The following is a 21,619-nucleotide window of genomic DNA, read 5'->3' as shown; positions in this document are numbered from 1 at the left end:
AAATTGAAATCATATCAAGTATCTTTTCCGACCACAACACTATGAGACTAGATATCAATTACAGGAAAAGATCTGTAAAAAATACAAACACATGGAGGCTAAACAATACACTACTTAATAATCAAATGATCACTGAAGAAATCAAAGAGGAAATTAAAAAATACCTGGAAACAAAAGACAATGGAGACATGACGACCCAAAAGCTATGGGATGCAGCAAAACAGTTCTAACAGGGAAGTTTATACCAATACAATCATACTTTAAGAAACAGGAAACATCTCAAATAAACAACCTAACCTTGAACCTAAAGCAATTAGAGAAAGAAGAACAAAAAAACCCCCAAAGTTAGCGGAAGGAAAGAAATCATAAAGATCAGATCAGAAATAAATGAAAAAGAAATGAAGGAAACGATAGTAAAGATCAATAAAACTAAAAGCTGGCTCCTTGAGAAGATAAACAAAATTGATAAACCATTAGCCAGACTCATCAAGAAAAAAAGGGAGAAGACTCAAATCAATAGAATTAGAAATGAAAAAGGAGAAGTAACAAGTGACACTGCAGAAATACAAAAGATCATGAGGGATTACTACAAGCAACTCTATGCCAATAAAATGAACAACCTGGAAGAAATGGACAAATTCTTAGAAATGCACAACCTGCCAAGACTGAGCCACAATGAAATAGAAAATACGAACAGACCAATCACAAGCACTGAAATTGAAACTGTGATTAAAAATCGTCCAACAAACAAAAGCCCAGGGCTAGATGGCTTCACAGGCGAATTCTATCAAACATTTGGAGAAGAGCTAACACCTATACTTCTCAAAGTCTTCCAAAATATAGCAGAGGGAGGAACACTCCCAAACTCATTCTACGAGGCCACCATCACCCTGATACCAAAACCAGACAAAGATGTCACAAAAAAAAGAAAACAACAGGCCAATATCACTGATGAACATAGATACAAAAATCCTCAACAAAATACTAGCAAACAGAATCCAACAGCACATTAAAAGGATCATACGCCATGATCAAGTGGGGTTTATTCCAGGAATGCAAGGATTCTTCAATATATGCAAATCAATCAATGTGATACGCCATATTAACAAACTGAAGGAGAGAAACCATATGATCATTTCAGTAGATGCAGAGAAAGCTTTTGACAAAATTCAACACCCATTTATGATAAAAACCCTGCAGAAAGTAGGCATAGAGGGAACTTTCCTCAACATAATAAAGGCCATATATGACATACCCACAGCCAACATCGTCCTCAATGGTGAAAAACTGAAACCATTTCCAGTAAGATCAGGAACAAGACAAGGTTGCCCACTCTCACCACTATTATTCAACATAATTTTGGAAGTCTTACCCACAGCAATCAGAGAAGAAAAGGAAATAAAAGGAATCCAAATTGGAAAAGAAGAAGTAAAGCTGTCACTGTTTGCAGATAACAGGATACTCTACATAGAGAGTCCTAAAGATGCTACCAGAAAACTACTAGAGCTAATCAATGAATTTGGTAAAATACCAGGACACAAAATTAATGCACAGAAATCTCTGGCATTCCTATACACTAATGATGAAAAATATGAAAGTGAAATTAAGAAAACACTCCATTTAACCACTGCAACAAAAAGAATAAAATATCTAGGAATAAACCTACCAAAGGAGACAAAATACCTGTATGCAGAAAATTATAGGACACTGATAAAAGAAATTAAAGATGATACAAATAGATGGAGAGATACACCATGTTCTTGGATTGGAAGAATCAACATTGGAAAAATGACTCTACTACCGAAAACAATCTACCGATTCAATGCAATCCTTACCAAACCACCACTAGCATTTTTCACAGAACCAGAACAAAAAATTTCACAATTTGCATGGAAACACAAAAGACCCCGAATAGCCAAAGCAATCTTGAGAACAAAAAATGGAGCTGGAGGAATCAGGATCCCTGACTTCAGACTACACTACAAAGCTACAGTAATCAAGACAGTATGATACTGGCACAAAAACAGAAATATAGATCAATGGAACAGGATAGAAATCCCAGAGATAAACCCACGCACATATGGTCACCTTATCTTTGATAAAGGAGGCAAGAATATACAGAAAAGACAGCCTCTTCAATAAGTGGTGCTGGGAAAACTGGACAGGTCCATGTAAAAGTATGAAATTAGAACACTCCCTAACACCATACACAAAAATAAACTCAAAATGGATTAAATACCTAAATATAAGGCCAGACACTATCAAACTCTTAGAGGAAAACATAGGCAGAACACTCTATGACATAAATCACAGCAAGATACTTTTTGACCCACCTCCTAGAGAAATGGAAATAAGAAGAAAAATAAACAAATGGAACCTAATGAAACTTAAAAGCTTTTGCACAGCAAAGGAAACCATAAACAAGACCAAAAGACAACCCTCAGAATGGGAGAAAATATTTGCAAATGAAGCAACTGACAAAGGATTAATCTCCAAGATTTTCAAGCAGCTCATGTAGCTCAATATCAAAAAAACAAACAACCCAATCCAAAAATGGGCAGACGTAAACAGACATTTCTCCAAAGAAGATATACAGATTGCCAACAAACACATGAAAAAATGCTCAACATCATTAATCATTAGAGAAATGCAAATCAAAACTACAATGAGGGTTTCCCTGGTTGCGCAGTGGTTGAGAGTCCGCCTGCCGATGCAGGGGATATGGGTTTGTGCCCCGGTCTGGGAAGATCCCACGTGCCGCGGAGCGCCTGGGCCCGTGAGCCATGGCCGCTGAGCCTGCGCGTCCGGAGCCTGTGTTCCGCAACGGGAGAGGCCACAACAGTGAGAGGCCCGCGTACCGCAAAAAAAAAAAAGAAAAAAAAAATACAATGAGATATCATCTCAAACCAGTTAGAATGGCCATCATCAAAAAATCTAGAAACAATAAATGCTGAAGAGGGTGTGGAGTAAAGGGAACCCTCTTGCACTGCTGAGGAGATTGTAAATTTGTACAGCAACTATGGAGAACAGTATGGAGTTTCCTTAAAAAACTAAAAATAGAACTACCATACGACCCAGCAATCCCACTACTGGGCATATACCCTGAGAAAACCATAATTCAAAAAGACTCATGTACCACAATGTTCATTGCAGCTTTATTTACAGTAGCCAGGACGTGGAAGCAACCTAAGTGTCCATCATCGGATGAATGGATAAAGAAGATGTGGCACATATATACAATGGAATATTACTCAGCCATAAAAAGAAAAGAAATTGAGATATTTGTAGTGAGGCGGATGGACCTAGAGTCTGTCATACAGAGTGAGGTAAGTCAGAAAGAGAAAAACAAATACCATATGCTAACACATATATATGGAATCTAAGAAAAAAAAAAAGTCATGAAGAACCTATGGGGTAAGATGGGAATAAAGACACAGACCCACTAGAGAATGGACTTGAGGATATGGGGAGGGGAAGGGTAAGCTGTGACAAAGTGAGAGAGTGGCATGGACATATATACACCAAACGTAACGTTTACCAAACGTAAAATAGATAGCTAGTGGGAAGCAGCCGCATAGCACGGGGAGATCAGCTCTGTGGTTTGTGACCACTTAGAGGGCTGGGATAGGGAGGGTGGGAGGGAGGGAGATGCAAGAGGGAAGAGATATGGGAACATATGTTTATGTATAACTGATTCACTTTGTTATACAGCAGAAACTAACACACCATTGTAAAGCAATTATACTCCAATAAAGATGTTAAAAAAACAATAAAGATAATGTGTTCAAGAAAACTTAATCTGTAAATCTGTGTTCTTTAAACCTAATCCACTGGCATTTTATATTAAATGTGTCAAATTGCACAATGAAAATTATAACAGATAAAGAACTTCTTTTGACCTTCTCTTCAGGTTCTAAGTCCCCTAATAGAGGGATTTGACATGAAGAGGTCAGAGAAAAATTCCTAGAGGAAGTGATATGTAAACTCAGAGTTGTAGGATGAATAGAAAATATCTAGTTAAGAGTGGAAAAAGGAGTGTTCAAAGCAAAAGGAGCAATATATGCGAATAGTGAGTATGAAGGACGGGAAGAAAGCCAATTGGGCTGCATGAGAGGAAGTAGAGGAAGGCTGGTACAAGATGAAGCTAGAGCAGGAGGTAGAGGTTGCATGACACAGGGTGCTGAAGGCCACGGTAAGAATTCTACCCTTTATCCTGAAAGCAGTATGTATCATTAAAGGGTAGCAAGCAGAGGGGGGAACATGATCAGAAACGTATTTGGACAGATCACTCTGCAATACAGTATGGAGAATGGATTAAAGGAAAGTTTAGAGAAGTTTGGGGAAATCAGCTTGTGGGCTATTGAGAATCCCACGATTGCAATAAGTACAGAAGGGAATGTTGTGTTGGCCATGCACATGAAAAAAAAAAATCTGAGATATATTTAGGAAATGTGACTGACAGGACCTAGTGATGCTTTAGATATGGAAGGTGAGGAAGAATGCTGTGTCCAAGATGACAACTGTTATTTGCTTGTAAAAATAAAAGGATTGAAGTGTCATTCATGGAGATCAGGAAAGCTGAGAAAGGAATAGAACTGAGGGAGAATATTATGAGTTTATTATTTTTTATATCCTATATCTGAGGTGATTTTGAGATTGCCAAAAAGGGGTATCAGAGAAGGGGCCTGGGTAAGTGCATCTGTTCTCTCTGTATAGCTAATAATAATTGAAGTCATAAAGGTGAATGAAAACATAAGAGGTGAAAACAGGAGAGATTCTACCATTAAGCTTAAGGAACTTCAATATTTAATGGCCTATAGTGATGAGCCCAATAACAAGTACAGTGAGGTCGGAAGAAAATGAAACGGTGCTGTTGCAAGAAATTCAAAAGGTGAGAATTTCACAATGCAAGAAAGTAGAAGATAGAGCTGAATGTTATTGAGAAGCAGACTAAGAAGGGTATTAAAAATATTCTTTGGATTTAGAGACAGGAATGTGATTACTGATCTTCTCAGTAACTGTTTTGGTAGAGATGAGGTGCCTGATGCCAGATCAGTTTGAGGAGTAAGACAATAAATGAATGCAGCATCATACACACCTCGTTTGAGAACACTGTATTAGGATTTTCTTGCTCTATATTTTGGTGAAATGACACCAAAACTCATACCCATGTTAGAAACATGAGTATTAATCAAGATTCATACTTCTAATTTACTGTTCTACTCTCAGTTTGATTTGAAATCTGCAAAGTTTTGTCCTTAAAGACTTTTATGGCAAGCAGCATCTTAGACTAGAAGGAATGTTAGCCATGGATTTGAATCCCAAATCTATCAATGACTAGCTGTAAACCCTGAGTAAGCTACTTAACCGCTCTAAGCCCTTACTACCTCATCATAAAACATAACTAATAAAATCTCTCTCATAGAACTTCTTACAAATTAGAGAGATTACTATAAAGTGTTTATTAAAATGAGAGTCATTTTAAATACTAAAATTAGACATTTTTTACCCTTGTCTCCTTTTCCTTCCCCTATCAATACTTATGTTCGGGTTTTCATCAACTTTTGCCTGGTTTGCTTCACTTCTGTCCTAACTAGCCTCTCTTCAATTCTCTTCCAGACTGTTGCCAGGATGAACTTTCTAAAAGGCAAGCATGATCGTATTGCTGCCTTGCTCAAAGTCCTTCAATAGTTGCCCCTAGCTTCCAGAATAAAGTTCCAATTTATCAGATTATCATCCAGGGTCCATCATGTCGTGATGCTTGCCCTAAAATCCTAGCTCTGTTTCCTGCCTTTTGCCCATGTAAACACTTCCAATCAACACCACAGAACTTCTTGCTGTTCTCAAACAAATAGACTGTATTCCTCACATTATCACACAGATAGTTCCCACTGTTCAGAGAGCTCTTCTTCCTATTCCTTCTTCAAAACTAAACTGAATCTCCACTGTAAAGATTTTCTTCAATCTGACTGGTATGGATTTTCCCTATGCTCCAATAGCATCCTGTGCATTTTCCTCTCTTGTATATGGGTTAAAGCACAGACATTGGGTAGATTGCCTGGGTTCAGATATTGGCTCTGATATTAGTTGTGTGCCTGTAAGCTAATTATTTTACTCTCTCTGTGACCCACTTTTCTCATCTGTAAAATTAGGGACATATTAAAAGGGTTACCTTTTTGGATTGTAATAAGGAATAAATACATGTAAAGCATTTAACACTCAACTGTTAGATGTTAATATGGAGGTAGCATGACAGCTGTTAGCTGTTAACACAGAGGTCTTGATAGCCTACTATACTATGAGCTCCTTGGATCAAAGGCCTTCTATTGTTTGCTTTTATAATACCAATATGTCACAGTTGCTCTACTGTCTATTGCTGCTCAAGTAATACTGAATAATGAAGTAAGTAGATGTAATAAAGAATAAATTTCAGTACATTTCATCTGAGATCTGAAAGCACCTATATGAAACAAGGACTAATATGGACACTGAGAAAAATCTCTTCCTTTGTATTAATAAATTAAGGAAAAGTGCCTTTCTAACATGGCTGTATGCTTACATCCCATTATTTACTGTTTGCTGAAGAAATGAACTATTGTAAATACCAGAAATAAACATTCCTTGAAGAGAGATAATGGGAATTTGAATATGTCTTAATTGTAAATTTACTGTTATTAACAGAATAAATAATCATTTCTTAAAGCATCATTATTCATATAAATTAGATATATATTCAATAAAAAATCTAGTTTCCATTTTTAAAAGATATAGTTAGTTAATATGTATTATATATAGTATTATTATTATTAAATTTTCTAGTGTGCTCACATGAAATATTCAGGTGTCAATTAAGCAGATTATGAATGGCCCAAAATGTGGTATACATTGTGGTCACTAAAAATATCAGTGTACTTACTTATATAAGAATAAATGGAATAAAAAATGGTTTGGTTTCCTAATTTATTTTATATAATCTGAACTGAGCTCAGCAGTTCAGAGCATATTCTCTAATTTCTAGTGAATCAATTTCAACAATCTGTCATTCTTCACAGTAAGGTCAATTCTCAGGAATCAGAATTACTTGTTTTACAAATTACAAGAATAATTTATGAGTGACCATCTTAGAAGATTTTGCTCTCACCAAACAAGACAAACTGATAAGTGGCCATGAGCTAACTTACCTGTGTGAAGCATAGTAAATACTTCTCAGTTCCTATTTTATAACAATGTCTTTTGTCATACTAGAAAATTTTGCAAAGGAAAAGTGCAGTTCCAAAGTTTTTAATTTAAGAAAACAGAATCATGATCCACAAAGCCAGAATAGCAACACAAACTTTTTTTATAATGGTCACTTATCAGTATAGAATCTAAGGCCATACATAACCTTTTGAAGATTCTTTTTCTCCAAACAACTTTTCTATTCTAAACCTACCTATGACCTGGTTGACATGGACCCTTGCTTCAAAATCATAATCCATTGAGAAGAGTTTTGATCTCCTTACCTTGCTCATGGCCAAGTCCTGGTGTTTTCCTTATTCTTCCCTTGAGTTCTTGAAACTTCTAGTCAATTTGATATTTTATCACTTGCTTCACGTACTATTGGTTGCTCTATACTCAACTTTCATATCTGACATGAAACATTACTCCCCCAATGACCAAAATTCCCAAATATGATTTACCTTGCTCCTTGGAACTGTGCCTGCTGTGGTCACTTATCCAGCAAGAAGCCTAGCAGAACTCCATCCCTGGGAATAAAGATAAGATAATTTTTAAAGGCAGGGAATAGAGAGTTTTGAGTATGCATACATTTCTAGACATAAAGTATATTAAATTACTTTTCCCCAAGTTTGAAACATACTGATTTAAGCATTAATACTGAAAGGCAAGTTTAGATTTTAATATTCACCTTAAGTAGCAAAATGCATGTTTTAAAAAATAACTTTGCAGGAGTTTGAAAAATTGAGAATTATTCTAATAGATATGATCTAAGACTACATAAATATGAAAAAACGTATTCCACATATTTATCCATTAAATGCAGAACTGGAGCAAAGGAAATATTAAGACTGAAAAATTAGATCAAAAAAAGTTTTTAAAAAAGCATTCAAATCAACGTTTCATCTATGCTGAGCTGAGCAAGATAGACCTAGCCTTTTATGGGTACTTGTTTTCAAATTCTATTCCATAATTATCACCAAATGTTTTATATTCCTGAATAGGAAAAAATAAATAATCACACAAGTCACTTTAAAATATGTGTTCTTTACTAACCAGAAACAGAAGCTGTTTAAAGTAGAAGTATGGATATCAACAATGTAAATAATTCTGCTCTAAAATATAAAATTACCCATATTTTATCGTAACAGGCATAATGTGAAAAAATTTATCCTGACTTCATTTTTCACAATATCAATCTCTAAAACGATTTTATTAGTAATAAAAAGATTAACTACACAATTCTATCTTGTATTTTTCTCCAAGAAAATGCTACAGTATCTTATTTTAATATTTTGAAATTTCTCAAGCATCTGTTGAATCTGGAAAATATGGTCTAAATATGGCAGGGACACATATAACTGTCTATAGTCAAAAAATGATAAGAACTCATAGGAAACATGGAGTGTGATATTTCAGCCATATTTTCTTTGAGCTATAATCATAATTATTAATATTAAGCATGATCATTGTTTCTTACTCAAAATCACCTTATGATTTTGACAGAATCATCAAAACCTTTTGGTTGTTTTCCTGAATTAGGTAGATTTTGACATCAGTAGTATCAAGACCATAGCAACCAAAATGGATTGATTACCTGCTCATTTTTACAGGCAGAACCAGATTCCTTTTCAGAAACAATGTGTTCTTTAAATTTGGGTACTGGAACATATTTAAGGGACCTTGGGTATATTTTCATTTATTGCACTTTCCGTGTCAACTTCTTTCATAGTAAATACTGAATACAGTCAAAAGTTCACAAAATCAGATACGTAAAATACAACTTTGTTTATAACTGCAGTTACTGTTATTGAGATCCCAATTCCATGGATATCAAAAATATTTAACTCTACCAATTCATGGTAATTAAATTATTTCTGTTTTAAAAATGAGTCTCTCAGAATTCCACCACCCCCACACACCACCACCATCACCAAGCACACACAAACATACAGAGGTGTGGTTTGCCTTAATTTCTCACTTAGTCATCGAAATCCTAGGGTGGAGCTATGTATCATCCCAGCATTAGAAGCGAGGCATCTGGTCCTCATGCCAGTTTCTGGCTTCTCTGGTCTACGTGGAAATGTAGTTTACATTTATCTGGCCCTCACTACTCTATTACCTTCACTGATCCAGTTCATGCCTCCATAACACTGTTTTAATTGTCAGAACCATATAATGCACATCGTCTTTGTTCCCAAACATAAGTTTTATTCTGGTACCTTGATCCTCCCAACAATTCTGAACCTTTGGTGGGGATTGGTTGCTCAGGAACATTGGTTATTGTCCCACACTACTCTGGGAGTTCATGACTTTATATAGTTGAACTCATACTGATGTGACTACGAATCTCCTTCAATCACTGCTACACTAATCCTGGGTGAAATCTGGATAGTGGGTTTTCCCATAAAACTTGCTGATTTCTTTATTATACTGTGGGAAGCCAAGTAATTAGTCTTTTCTGGGGGTTTACTTCATCTCCTCCACTTTTGGGGGCTTGGTCCAAAACTCAGGGGATGGGCATTTCCCAGAGAAACATTGTTTCTAAGGTCTAGTCACATTCCTTTGTGATCTCTCTTGCCATAAGCTAATCAGTCTAAACCTCACTTTCCTACCCTAACATATCAATTCTTGGCTCAAATTCCATCAGGCACTGGCTCTTCATACTTAAATGGAAGCTTCTGGCAGTGAAAGAAAAATACACATTTCTACCTCAAGCACAAATTTCTTGCAATTAAAATCCAGTCTTTTCAAAACACTGTCTCCACCATAGGTTTTCAGACATTGAGAGATGAAGAATTTGACTCCTTGTTTTTTTTCCCTTTTGTTTTATTCTTATCATCTCTGTCCTGAAGATACAGTTTATAGCAACACTTCCTGCTGCCTCAGAGGCTAAGCCCATGAGAAAGGAATGGAAAAACTTGGTTTCAATATCAAAACTCTGCCCAGTGCACTTGCCACTGTCAAGGTAATTTAGACTAGACTCAAGAGCATGGATATTTAATGGCCCACTCACATGTGCTTTTTGCCTCTGTAGTTGTTCACAGGGTTCCCTCAAGTTCTTCCCTCAGGTTTGTATAGTCAAATCCAAGCTATTCTAAGCTCAAGTCAAATGCTGCCTCTTCCATGAAGCATCTCTAGTCAACAGAAATACTCAAGATGGTCTCTTCTTCACTAGAAATTATTATGGTGTCATATCTGTACCACTGTTATGAAGTAGAAAACTTCAGACTTATATTGGAATACTCCTGTTATATGTTTTTTTCTTATATGTTTCTTTAGTAATATTTTAAGTTCCCTAAAGGTAGTAATTGTGTCTGAGTCCTGTGTTTATCACTAGCCATGATTGTATCTGAATGAGAGACTACATCAGTTTACTTCATAAATTGATCAAACCATTTAGCTTTCTCCAAGGCCTATTAAAATATACAGTATGTATTCTAATATTAAAATACATAATTATATGTTAGTTTCCTAGAGCTGCTGTAACAAGTACCACAAACTACATGGCTTAAAAGAACAGAAATTTGTTCTCTCAATAGTTCTGGAGACAAAGAAGGCCAAAATCAAGGTGTCAACAAGGCCATGCTTCCTCTGACACCTGTAAGGGTGAAATCCCTCCTTGCCTCCTAGTTTCTGGTGGTGGCCGTTAATCCATAGTGTTTCTGGGCTTGCAACTGCATTACTTCAATCTCTGCCTCTGTTGTCACATGGCTTTCTCCTTGTCTGTTTCTGTCTTCACATGGCTATCCTCCTTTTTGTGTGTGTCTTTGTCCAAATTTCCCTCTGAAGGACTCCAGTCGTCTGAATTAGGGCCCACCCTAATGACCTTATCTTAATTTGATTATATCTGCAAAGACCCTATTTTAAATAAGTCCACATTCCATAGAAACCATGGATTTGAACTTCAACATATCTTTCTGGGGAGATACAATTCAACCCATAACAACAGCTGGTGATATTTGACACATAGTAAATATTTAAAATATATTTGAAGAATAAAAAACAGTTGGTTTAAAAATGAGGCGTTTCCATAATTTAACATACCTACTTTATATATGCCAGCTTATCAGCAACGTGTAGCAGCATGATCCTTGCATTAATAAAATGGTCCATTTGAATTTAAACAAGTCTCCCTCCATATTACTGCCTAGTAATTCACATTCCCCCTGAAAACGTCCTTCATTTTTATTTTAAAGCTTTTGATCTGAAATTGACTGCTACTGTGAATTTCCTGTTAAAGGCCCAAATCAAATCCATTTAATCAGTAATGGAATTGGGCCCATTAATCTATTTCACTACACATCACAGAGAAAAATCAAACTGAAAAGAAATAAAAAATGATGCTGTACAATATATTCACTTGCTTCTCTTAACCCAAGCCCTTGGTTCAGCTGTTCAATTTCATTGGAAATGACTAAAGATAATGGATATTTATCAGCCTTATATTGTGTCTAGATAGTTGTTGAAGCATCTCTATGAGATACACCACGGTACTGACATAAAAATATTAAAAACCTAGCTGTGAAAACTGAATAGCACTGCACCACATAAATGGTATTTGTGGTTACTGATAAGATATAAAAATTCAAGGGTGAGTAATATTGTGGATGAAATGATATCTGAGTGGTGATCTTAATTAAAATTCCTTAAAAGAAAAGAGTGAATGATTAAATATTATCACATTCCTACTGCAAAGTACTAAACTCCCACAATATTAAGTTGTTTCCAGTTGTATCACTTATATTTGGCATTATTTTAAAGTACCATTCAAAATAATTTAGGTGCTGGGAAAACTGGACAGCTACATGTAAAAGAAAGAAATTAGAACACTCCCTAACACCATACACAAAAATAAACTCAAAATGGATTAAAGACCTAAATGTAAGGCTAGACAATATAAACCTCTTGGAGGAAAACATAGGCAGAACACTCTTTGACATAAATCGCAGTAAGATCTTTTTTGACCCACTGCCTAGAGTAATGAAAATAAAAACAAAAATAAACAAATGGGACCTAATGACACTTAAAAGCTTTTGCACAGCAAAGGAAACCATAAACAAGACGAAAAGACAACCCTCAAAACAGGAGAAAATATTTGCAAACGAAGGAACTAACAAGGGATTAATCTCAAACAGCTCATGAAGCTTAATAACAAAAAACACAAACAACCCAATCCAAAAATGGGCAGAAGACCTAAACACACATTTCTCCGGAGAGGACATACAGATGGCCAAAAAGCACATGAAAAGATGCTCAACATCACTAATCATTAGAGAAATGCAAATCAAAACTACAATGAGGTATCACCTCACACCGGTCAGAATGGCCATCATCAAAAAATCTACAAACAATAAATGCTGGAGAGGGTGTGGAGAAAAGGGAACCCTCTTGCACTGTTGGTGGGAATGTAAATTCATAATGGCCACTATGGAAACAGTATGGAGGTTCCTTAAAAAACTGAAAATAGAACTACCATTGACTCAACAATGCTACTCCTGAGCATATTCCCGAAAACCATAATTCAAAAAATTACATGCGGGAATATTCACTGCAGCTCTATTTACAATAGCCAGGAAGCAACCTAAATGTCCATCAACAGAGGAATGAACAAAGAAGATGTGGCACATATATACAATGGAATATTACTCAGCCATTAAAAGGAATGAAATTGGGTCATTTATAGAGAGGTGGATGGACATAGAGACTGTTACAGAGTGAAGTAAATCAGAAAGAGAAAAACAAATACCATACATTAATGCATATATGTGGAACCTGGAAAAATGGTATAGATGAACTTACTTGCAATGCAGAAATAGAGACACAGATGTAGAGAACAAACATATGGATACCAAGGGGGGAAATGGGGGATGGGATGGATTGGGAGATTGGGACTGACATATATATACTACTGTGTATAAAACAGATAACTAATGAGAACAGACTGTATAGCACAGGGAACTCTACCTCAATGCTCTGTGGTGACCCAAATGAGAAGGAAATCGAAGGAAGAGGGAATGTATGTATACATGTGGCTGATTCACTTTCTGTACAGCAGAAACTAACACAACATTGTAAAGGAACTATACTCTAATAAAAGAAATTCTTTATAGCCATGGTAAGAGATCCATATGGCATTTACAACATAGCAACACACGAGAAAGTAGCACAGAGATAATGTTTGATATAAATAATTTTGAAAGCATTTCCACCTGCAAGTGTAATATAAGTCTTAAAGAACCACTAATAAAGTGTCTTGAATATTCATATTAATTCTATACCTCAGTGAGAAAATATACTGGTAAAGAGTAAAAAAGGAAGAATTAGTCAGAAATACATTTCACAACTATGAACTTTTTCATACGACAATACAAAATAAATGACTACAGGTTTCTAAATGTCACATTTCATTTCACAAAGTGTATATTGTTATTCACCATTATAAAATTTGAAACTGATGACAAAAGCAACTGAAATCTTTTTTAAACATCTTTATTGGAGTAAAATTGCTTTACAATGTTGTGTTAGTTTCTGCTGTATAACAAAGTGAATCAGCTATACATATACATATATCCCCATATCCCCTCCCTCCTGCATCTTCCTCCCACCCTCCCTACCCCACCCCTCTAGGTGGTCACAAAGCACCGAGCTGATCTCCCTGTGCTAGGCAGCTGCTTCCCACTAGCTTTCTACTTTACATTTGGTAGTGTATATATGACAATGCTACTCTCTTACTTCGTCCCAGCTTACCCTTCCCCCCACCGTGTCCTCAAGTCCATTCTCTACATCTGCGTCTTTATTCCTGTCCTGCCCCTAGGTTTGTCAGAAACATTTTTCTTTTTTAGATTCCAAATATATGTGTTACCATACAGTATTTGTTTTTCTCTTTCTGACTTACTTCATTCTGTATGACAGACTCTAGTTCCATCCACCCCATTACAAATAACTCAATTTCGTTTCTTTTTATGGCTGAGGAATACTTCATTTTATATATGTGCTACATCTTCTTTATCCATTCATCTGTCGATGGACACCTAGGTTGCTTCCATGTCTTGGCTATTGTAAATGGTGCTGCAATGAACAGTGCAGTATATGACTCTTTTTTTTTTTTTTTTTTGCGGTACGTGGGCCTCTCACTGCTGTGGCCTCTCCCATTGCAGAGCACAGGTTCCGGACACACAGGCTCAGTGGCCACGGCTCACGGGCCCAGCCACTCCGCAGCATGTGGGATCCTCCCAGACCGGGTCACAAACCTGTGTCGCCTGCACTGGCAGGCGGACTCTCAACCACTGCGCCACCAAGGAAGCCCTATGACTCTTTTTGAATTACGGTTTTCTCAGGGTATATGCCCAGTAGTGGGATTGCGGGGCCATATGGTAGTTCTATTTTTAGTTTTTTAAGGAACCACCATACTGTTCTCCATAGTGGCTGTATCAATTTACATTTCCACCAACAGTGCAAGAGGGTTCCCTTTTCTCCACACCCCCTCCAGCATTTATTGTTTGTAGATTTTTTTTGATGATGGCCATTCTGACGGGTGTGAGGTGATACCTCATTGTAGTTTTGATTTGCATTTCTCTAATGATTAGTGGTGTTAAGCATCCTTTCATGTGTTTGTTGACAATCTGTATATCTTCTTTGGAGAAATGTCTATTTAGATGTTCTGCCACTTTTGGATTGGGTTGTTTGTTTTTTTGATATTGAGCTTCATGAGCTGCGTGTGTATTTTGGAGATTAATCCTTTGTCAGTTGCTTCACTAGCAAATATTTTCTCCCATTTTGAGGGTTGTCTTTTCTTCTTGTTTCTGGTTCCCTTTGCTGTGCAAAAGCTTCTAAGTTTCGTTAGATCCCATTTGTTCATTTTTGTTTTTATTTCCATTTCTCTAGGAGGTGGGTCAAAAAGGATCTTGCTGTGATGTATGTCAAAGAGTGTTCTTCCTATGTTTTCCTCTAAGAGTTTTATAGTGTCTGGCCTTACATTTAGGTCTTTAATCCATCTGGAGTTTATTTTTGTGTATGGTGTTAGCGAGTGTTCTAATTTCTTTCTTTTACATGTAGCTATCCAGTTTTCCCTGTACCATTTTTTGAAGAGGCTGTCTTTCCCCATTGTATATTCTTGCCTCCTTTATCAAAGATAAGCTGACCATATGTGCGTGGGTTTACCTCTGGGCTTTCTATCCTGTTCCATTGACCTATATTTCTGTTTTTGTGCCAGTACCATAATATCTTGATTACTGTAGCTTTGTAGTATAGTCTGAAGTCAGGGAGCCTGATTCCTCCAGCTCTGGTTTTCGTTCTCAAGATTGCTTTGGCACTTTGGGGTCTTTTGTGTTTCCATACAAATTGTGCAATTTTTTATTCTTGTTCTGTGAAAAATGCCATTGGTAGTTTGATAGGGATTGCATTGCATCTGTAGGTTGCTTTGGGTAGTAGAGTCATTTTCACAATGTTGATTCTTCCAATCCAAGAACATGGTATATTTCTCCATCTGTTTGTATCATCTTTAATGTCTTTCATCAGTATCTTATAGTTTTCTGCATACAGGTTTTTGTCTCCTTAAGTAGGTTTATTCCTAGGTATTTTATTCTTTTGGTTGCAGCGGTAAATGGGAGTGTTTCCTCAATTTCGCTTTCATATTTTTCATAATTAATGTATAGGAATGCAAGAGATTTCTGTGCATTAATTAAAGTAGAATCCTGCTACTTTACCAGATTCATTGATTAGCTCTAGTTGTTTTCTACTAGCATCTTTAGGATTTTCTATGTATAGCATCATGTCATCTGCAAACAGTGACAGTTTTACTTCTATTCTGATTTGGATTCCTTTTACTTCTTTTTTTTCTCTGATTGCTGTGGCTAAAACTTCCGAAACTGTGTTGAATAATATGGTGAGAGTGGGCATACTTGTCTTTTTTTTTGATCTTAGAGGAAATGTTTTCAGTTTTTCACCACTGAGAACAATGTTGGCCTGGGTTTGTCATATATGGCCTTTATCATGTTGAGGTAAGTTCCCTCTATTACTACTTTCTGAAGAGTTTTTATCATAAATGGGTGTTGAAATTTGTTGAAAGATCTTTCTGCATCTATCGGGATTATCATATGGTGTATACCCTTCAATTGGTTAATATGGTGCATCACATTGATTCATTATATGTAAAAAAAAAAAAAACACTAAGTAGGCTGTTTTAAAGCTCAGATGGAAAATATAATAAGTATGGATAACCAGGAAAATTCTTTAAAAGAAAGCCAATTAGGGCCATTAGCCCACTAATATAAAATATAATATAAAGCTTTCATAATTAAAACAAGACAGTACATTGACTACTGGTGTAGAAGAAAACATACAGAAATATACACACACTAACATGAACATATTTTAATACATGAAAATATTTGGATCTCAAGTTAGTAAAGAAAAAAATAGCTCATTCTATAAAAGGTTTTGGGAAAACTGGGTAACCATCAATACAAAAATAAATTTGGAACTGTATTTCATATCATACATTAGAAAAAAAATCAAAATGAATCAAATACTGAAATGTCAAATTTTAACAATGGCATGTGGTACAGCTGTGAAATGAATGCCCCTAATTTGGTCTTGCAAAACCAGAATGACCTAATTACAGAATCCCATTTCCTAATTCTTGAACCACTGGACATATGTGAACATTTTACAGCTATTCATTTCCATTTGAAACCCTCTAATCTTTGGCTTCAGGGACTTCAGTGTTCGATGCAGACTCAGGCCAGGCAGACAGTTACCTGTTCAAGATGCCAGTATATAAAGAACACTAAAATGTCACTGAATAAGTGATGAGAAGAAAAATTAACTCCCAAGATATTCCCTAGGTATATTACTGATTAAACTGCTTGAGTCTGAGGGAAATTCTTCCTTGACTCACCTTTCATAAACAATGTTTTACAGAGGTAGGTTTTTAAACTCCAAGGTTTGTTTTGCTGAGGATTAGGCAAACTGAGGCATGTCTTTTCCAACATCCTCCCATTCAAGGATTTAGCCTCTTCTCTGAATAAATGAGAAACAGCCACTTACAGAGTGACATTGGAATAGACATCCAGCTATTGTCTTGTATTGTAGACGCTAAATCTTCAGATCTCCCTGGTCTTTTAAAGTCTTCTTCCCTGGGGCCTTTAATGTTTTTAAATATTACTGTTTTCCCCAGTTGGTTCCTCCCCTTCAGAGATCTCATCTGCTCTCATAATTTAAAAATCATAATTCAAAAATAAAAAAATATAAATTGATGACTCCAAAACCTGTAATTATATCTTTAGTCTAGAAAACTTTTAGCTCCAAACCGTTATTACCCATTTCCTATAAATTGTTGTCTCAAGTCAGAGACAACCACATGAAGGCAGTTTAACGTAGTAGTTAAGAGCTTTGGAGCCAGACTGCCTGGGTTAAATCCCAAGTCAGCCGATTACTAAATATGTGATCCTGCACAAGTTCCTCAGTTTCACTGTGGTTCAGTTTCTCCAGATAGTTAAATCATTTAATATTTATAAACCATGTATAACAGGTTATAAGACAGAGTAAGAGCTATTTAAGTGTTAAATAAATATAATAATAATAAATAACGGAAATTTACAATGGGACCCTCCAAGGAACTTATCCATGTGCTTCATTAGAAAGCCAACAGTTAGATATCTGTCCCACAGGACTTTGATGACCCATCAGCCTTAAGAAAGGTGACAGTAAAAGAAAGAGTACTGCTCATGCAAGCCCAATAAAGAGACTTGTCTCTTTATTTTCTGTTCCTAGAGCAGCTAGAGACATAAAAGCATAAGATAGAAGGTGGGGAGGTATCCTAAAAGACATACTATCACCTTCCATTTGACTCTTGGTGATAGTAAGAAAATGAGAGAGCAGACCACACTTCCTCCCCACTCCAAGTCCTTTGGCCCCAAACCAGGGCTGAATTTTGATGGGGAGAGGATATGAGATTAGAGTTGTAAACTAGACTTTTTAATAACTTAGAGAGAAGTTCTAGAATCTTCCCAAGACATCATTAAGAAATCTGCTACCCAGCAGAGAAGGAAAATTTGACATCACACAGTTGGGAGCAATGATTAGAGAAAATATAAATCCTTTTCAAGTGTGTACCCTATAAAGCTCAGACTCTCCAATAAACCTGCTATACTATACATAGCTATAAAGAGCTTTAACATATGAGAGGCAGGCTGTGGCACTCAAATGGCTCTCGGTGGAAAAACTTCTGCAAAATTTAAAATATTTTCATCAAGTCAAAAAAAAATCAATAACATTTGACAGAAACCAGGAGTCACTTAAAGTGGCTTATGCTATAACTGATTTTATTGCTGTAACAAAAAAAATCTACTACTAAAAATGACTCTTTTGCCCAATATAGTTTCATTAAACTCAGGAATTTCTAAAGATGATATGTCTGAACACACACACAGTCATACACACACGTAGTCAAAATTTGGAAACTAAGTCATATTTTTAGCAAAATAAAAATTATGTTCTTAAATATTCCCCTCTTCATCCATTGTTTCATATAAATTATGTTATATAAGGAGGATACAAATAAAAGTGATTTAAACAAAAAGGCACGCAATAAAAAAGGGTGGACAACCACCTCCACAGTGCTGTTTGAAAAATGTCAAAACATCCACAGATGCAGAATTATATTTTTCCTATTCCATTTATTGAATAACAAATTGATTTTCTCATCTTTCAACATTGCTATTAACACCACTCTGGGATTAGGATAAAAAGCTGGGGTGGAGGAGGCATCATTTCAAGAAGACAAATTAAATCAGGTTGTTAACATATAAAACACTTAGTAGTGTAACAAACATTAAATATATGTAACAAGCATTAAATATATGTAAATGTTTGGCTACTATGGTTAATGGCGGGGATGTGGGGGAGCTTACATATTTCCATCAAAGTCCATTAATTTATTAATTTTGATTGTTGAGACTTTTGCTTTACTGAAGAATTGTGACAGAGAGTTGAAAACTCTCAATTTTAGATTAATGAAAGAGTAAAGAACATAGAGCAGACACATGAGACAACATGAGGATATTAAGAAATAGATCACAAATGATCGTTTGCGAAAAGCTAGGCTTTGGGGGAATCACACCCAAAGGAAAGGAAGACCCAACTAGTTCCTTCACCACATAAGAGATTTTTACCAAAAGAGTTTTGGTTTCAACTTAACTTTCATAATAACACCAATAGAAGACACAGAAACAACATGAAAAATGAATGATACAGGGAGAATGCCATGTGATGGCAGAGGCAGAGATTGGAGTGATGCAACTGCAAACCAAGGAATGCCAAGGATTGCAGGCAACCTAGAAGCTAGGACAAGGCGAAGAAGGAGCCTGACTTTCCCCCATGTTGATTTGGGGTTTCTACCCTCTAGAACTAGAATAGAATAGATTTCTGTTGTATTAGCCACAAAGTTCATGGCACTTTATCAAGATGACCCTAGAAAACTAATACATATTTTGGTTATAAGAATCTGCCTGTTACATAAAGAACTCTAAACACAATGGAGATGGAAGATCTTTGCTTTGTGTTAGTTTCTTTAGGTCTTTCTCATGCCCCCAGTACAGCTGATCCTTGAACAACACAGGTTTGAACTGTGCAGGTCCACTTACATGTGGATTTTTTTTTCACAAAATACATACTATAGTACTACATGACCCAGGGTTGGCTGAATTAGCAAATGCCGAAGCACGGATACAGAGGGCCTACTGTAAAGTTATATGTGGATTTTAGACCACACATGAGGTGGGGGTGTCAGCACCCCTAACACTCTCATTGTTCAAGGATCAATTGTAATCCTCTCTAAATCTGAATCCATAAATACAATAGAAAAATTTACTGTTAACACCAATTTTTCCAAATCAGCTTCAGCTGGTTCCTTCAGGCATTTCAGGCATTCTGTATACTTTTAGAATCTCTACAAATGTCAGCACCCTAGTTATTCCAAATCCTCTCCCCCTTCTTCCTCCTCCTTCCTGTCCTTCTCCCTATTCTTTTACCTTTGTCTCTATCTCTACCTCTTTTATTATTGCCACTCCTTTCTTATTTTGTCAAATTTTAAGTATGAAATATTGCCCAGAAAACACTTCAGGACAGTTTCTCTGACAATTGCCCACTTCTCCAGCTAGTATATACAGCTAGGAGGGCCCAGGTCTCACCCCTTAGCCTGTTCTATAGAAAACTGTCACCCCAGTTTCCCAAGGTCTCTCTGGAATAAAGTCAAACAACAAAAGGAGATGGCCATCATCCAGACATTCTATTGATATGTGGTTCACAAATTGTGCCCCAGACTAGCAGAAAAAGTAATACTTGGGGGTAAGTGAGGAGTGCAAAATTTCTAACCACATTCCAGACCTGCTAAATTAGAAACTCTGGGGTTGAGGTCCTGCCATTTTTGTTTTAATGAGCCTCCAGGTGATTCTGATACACGTTAAAGTTTAAGAATCACTGCTGTAGATGATGTTCAGCAAATTAACTCTCCATGTATAAAAGCTAGTTAGTGGCTGAGTCAGAGGAATGATCTAGAAATAAATCAACATGGTTAATTAAGAGAGAAACAGTGAAAAAGCTAGACCTATGTACTGTAGTTCCTTTCCTGATGTTTATTCAAATGGCTCACAGAGGTAGAAGGAGAAATTATACTTTAATTAGAATAAGTAAAAGGATCATTATCAACTAGTTATGATGAAAAGATATAAATTTCTATTTATGGTTTGATATAGTCATTTATTTACTCAGCAAATATTTCTTGAAACTTTTTCTAGACCACGAGGATACTGCAGTCAAGAAGACAGAGACCTTACTTCATAAAGTCAAATCCTAGTAGGTATATGGAAAGAACATCTCTTCCATCCTCTTTGAGTATCTGGCTAAGCCTAAGAATTAAACTGACATAAGATGGATTAACAGGAGAAAAGCATACAAGTTTAACCAAAGTTTTACGTACACATGGAAGCCTTTACAAGAGAATGAAGACCTGAAGAAGTGACCAGAACAGAAAGCTTTTATACCTTATAGACAAAGAAAATAAATTTGTGAAAAATTGACAAGACAAAGGAGTTTGGCCTGCAACAATAAACTGTTGAGAAGTGATCAGGAAGTAAGGGTTAATTTAACAAGGCTGGTTTGTACAGATTTTTCAGCCTCAATTCCCCATCTCTGGTGATAAAAATGTCTTCCTTCCTTGTGGTACAGGAAGGGTACCTTTCACATGGGAGTTTTATCTCTGGCTTTCAGGAAGAGGAAAGGAGGGTCAGAGTACCTTTCCTGTACCTGCTGTTTCTCAAGTGCCTTTAACTTAATCACTGTGCCAAAGCAGCATATTTTGGGGTGATATGCTCTGAATTCCTTCATAGCAAAGAAAGAAAAA

At 36.2% G+C, this 21,619-nt stretch overlaps 1 protein-coding gene across 3 annotated transcripts in view; it reads right to left on the bottom strand.

Annotated features, from left to right (window-relative positions):
• TMTC2 (transmembrane O-mannosyltransferase targeting cadherins 2) overlaps positions 1–21,619 on the bottom strand; it is an 862,038-nt gene that overhangs the window by 57,158 nt on the left and 783,261 nt on the right. For 2 of the 3 annotated variants that reach the window (XR_010932514.1, XR_010932515.1), the window contains exon 13: positions 7,680–7,745. The gene's annotated coding sequence lies outside the window, so the exon portion shown is untranslated. Of the gene's footprint in view, positions 1–7,679; positions 7,746–21,619 lie in introns of those variants that run through there. The other variant, XR_010932516.1, reaches the window with a different exon arrangement.

Source organism: Pseudorca crassidens, chromosome 11 (genome assembly GCF_039906515.1).
Source record: "Pseudorca crassidens isolate mPseCra1 chromosome 11, mPseCra1.hap1, whole genome shotgun sequence".
Taxonomy (NCBI): domain Eukaryota; kingdom Metazoa; phylum Chordata; class Mammalia; order Artiodactyla; family Delphinidae; genus Pseudorca; species Pseudorca crassidens.
This window is presented reverse-complemented; position numbering and strand designations above follow the sequence as displayed.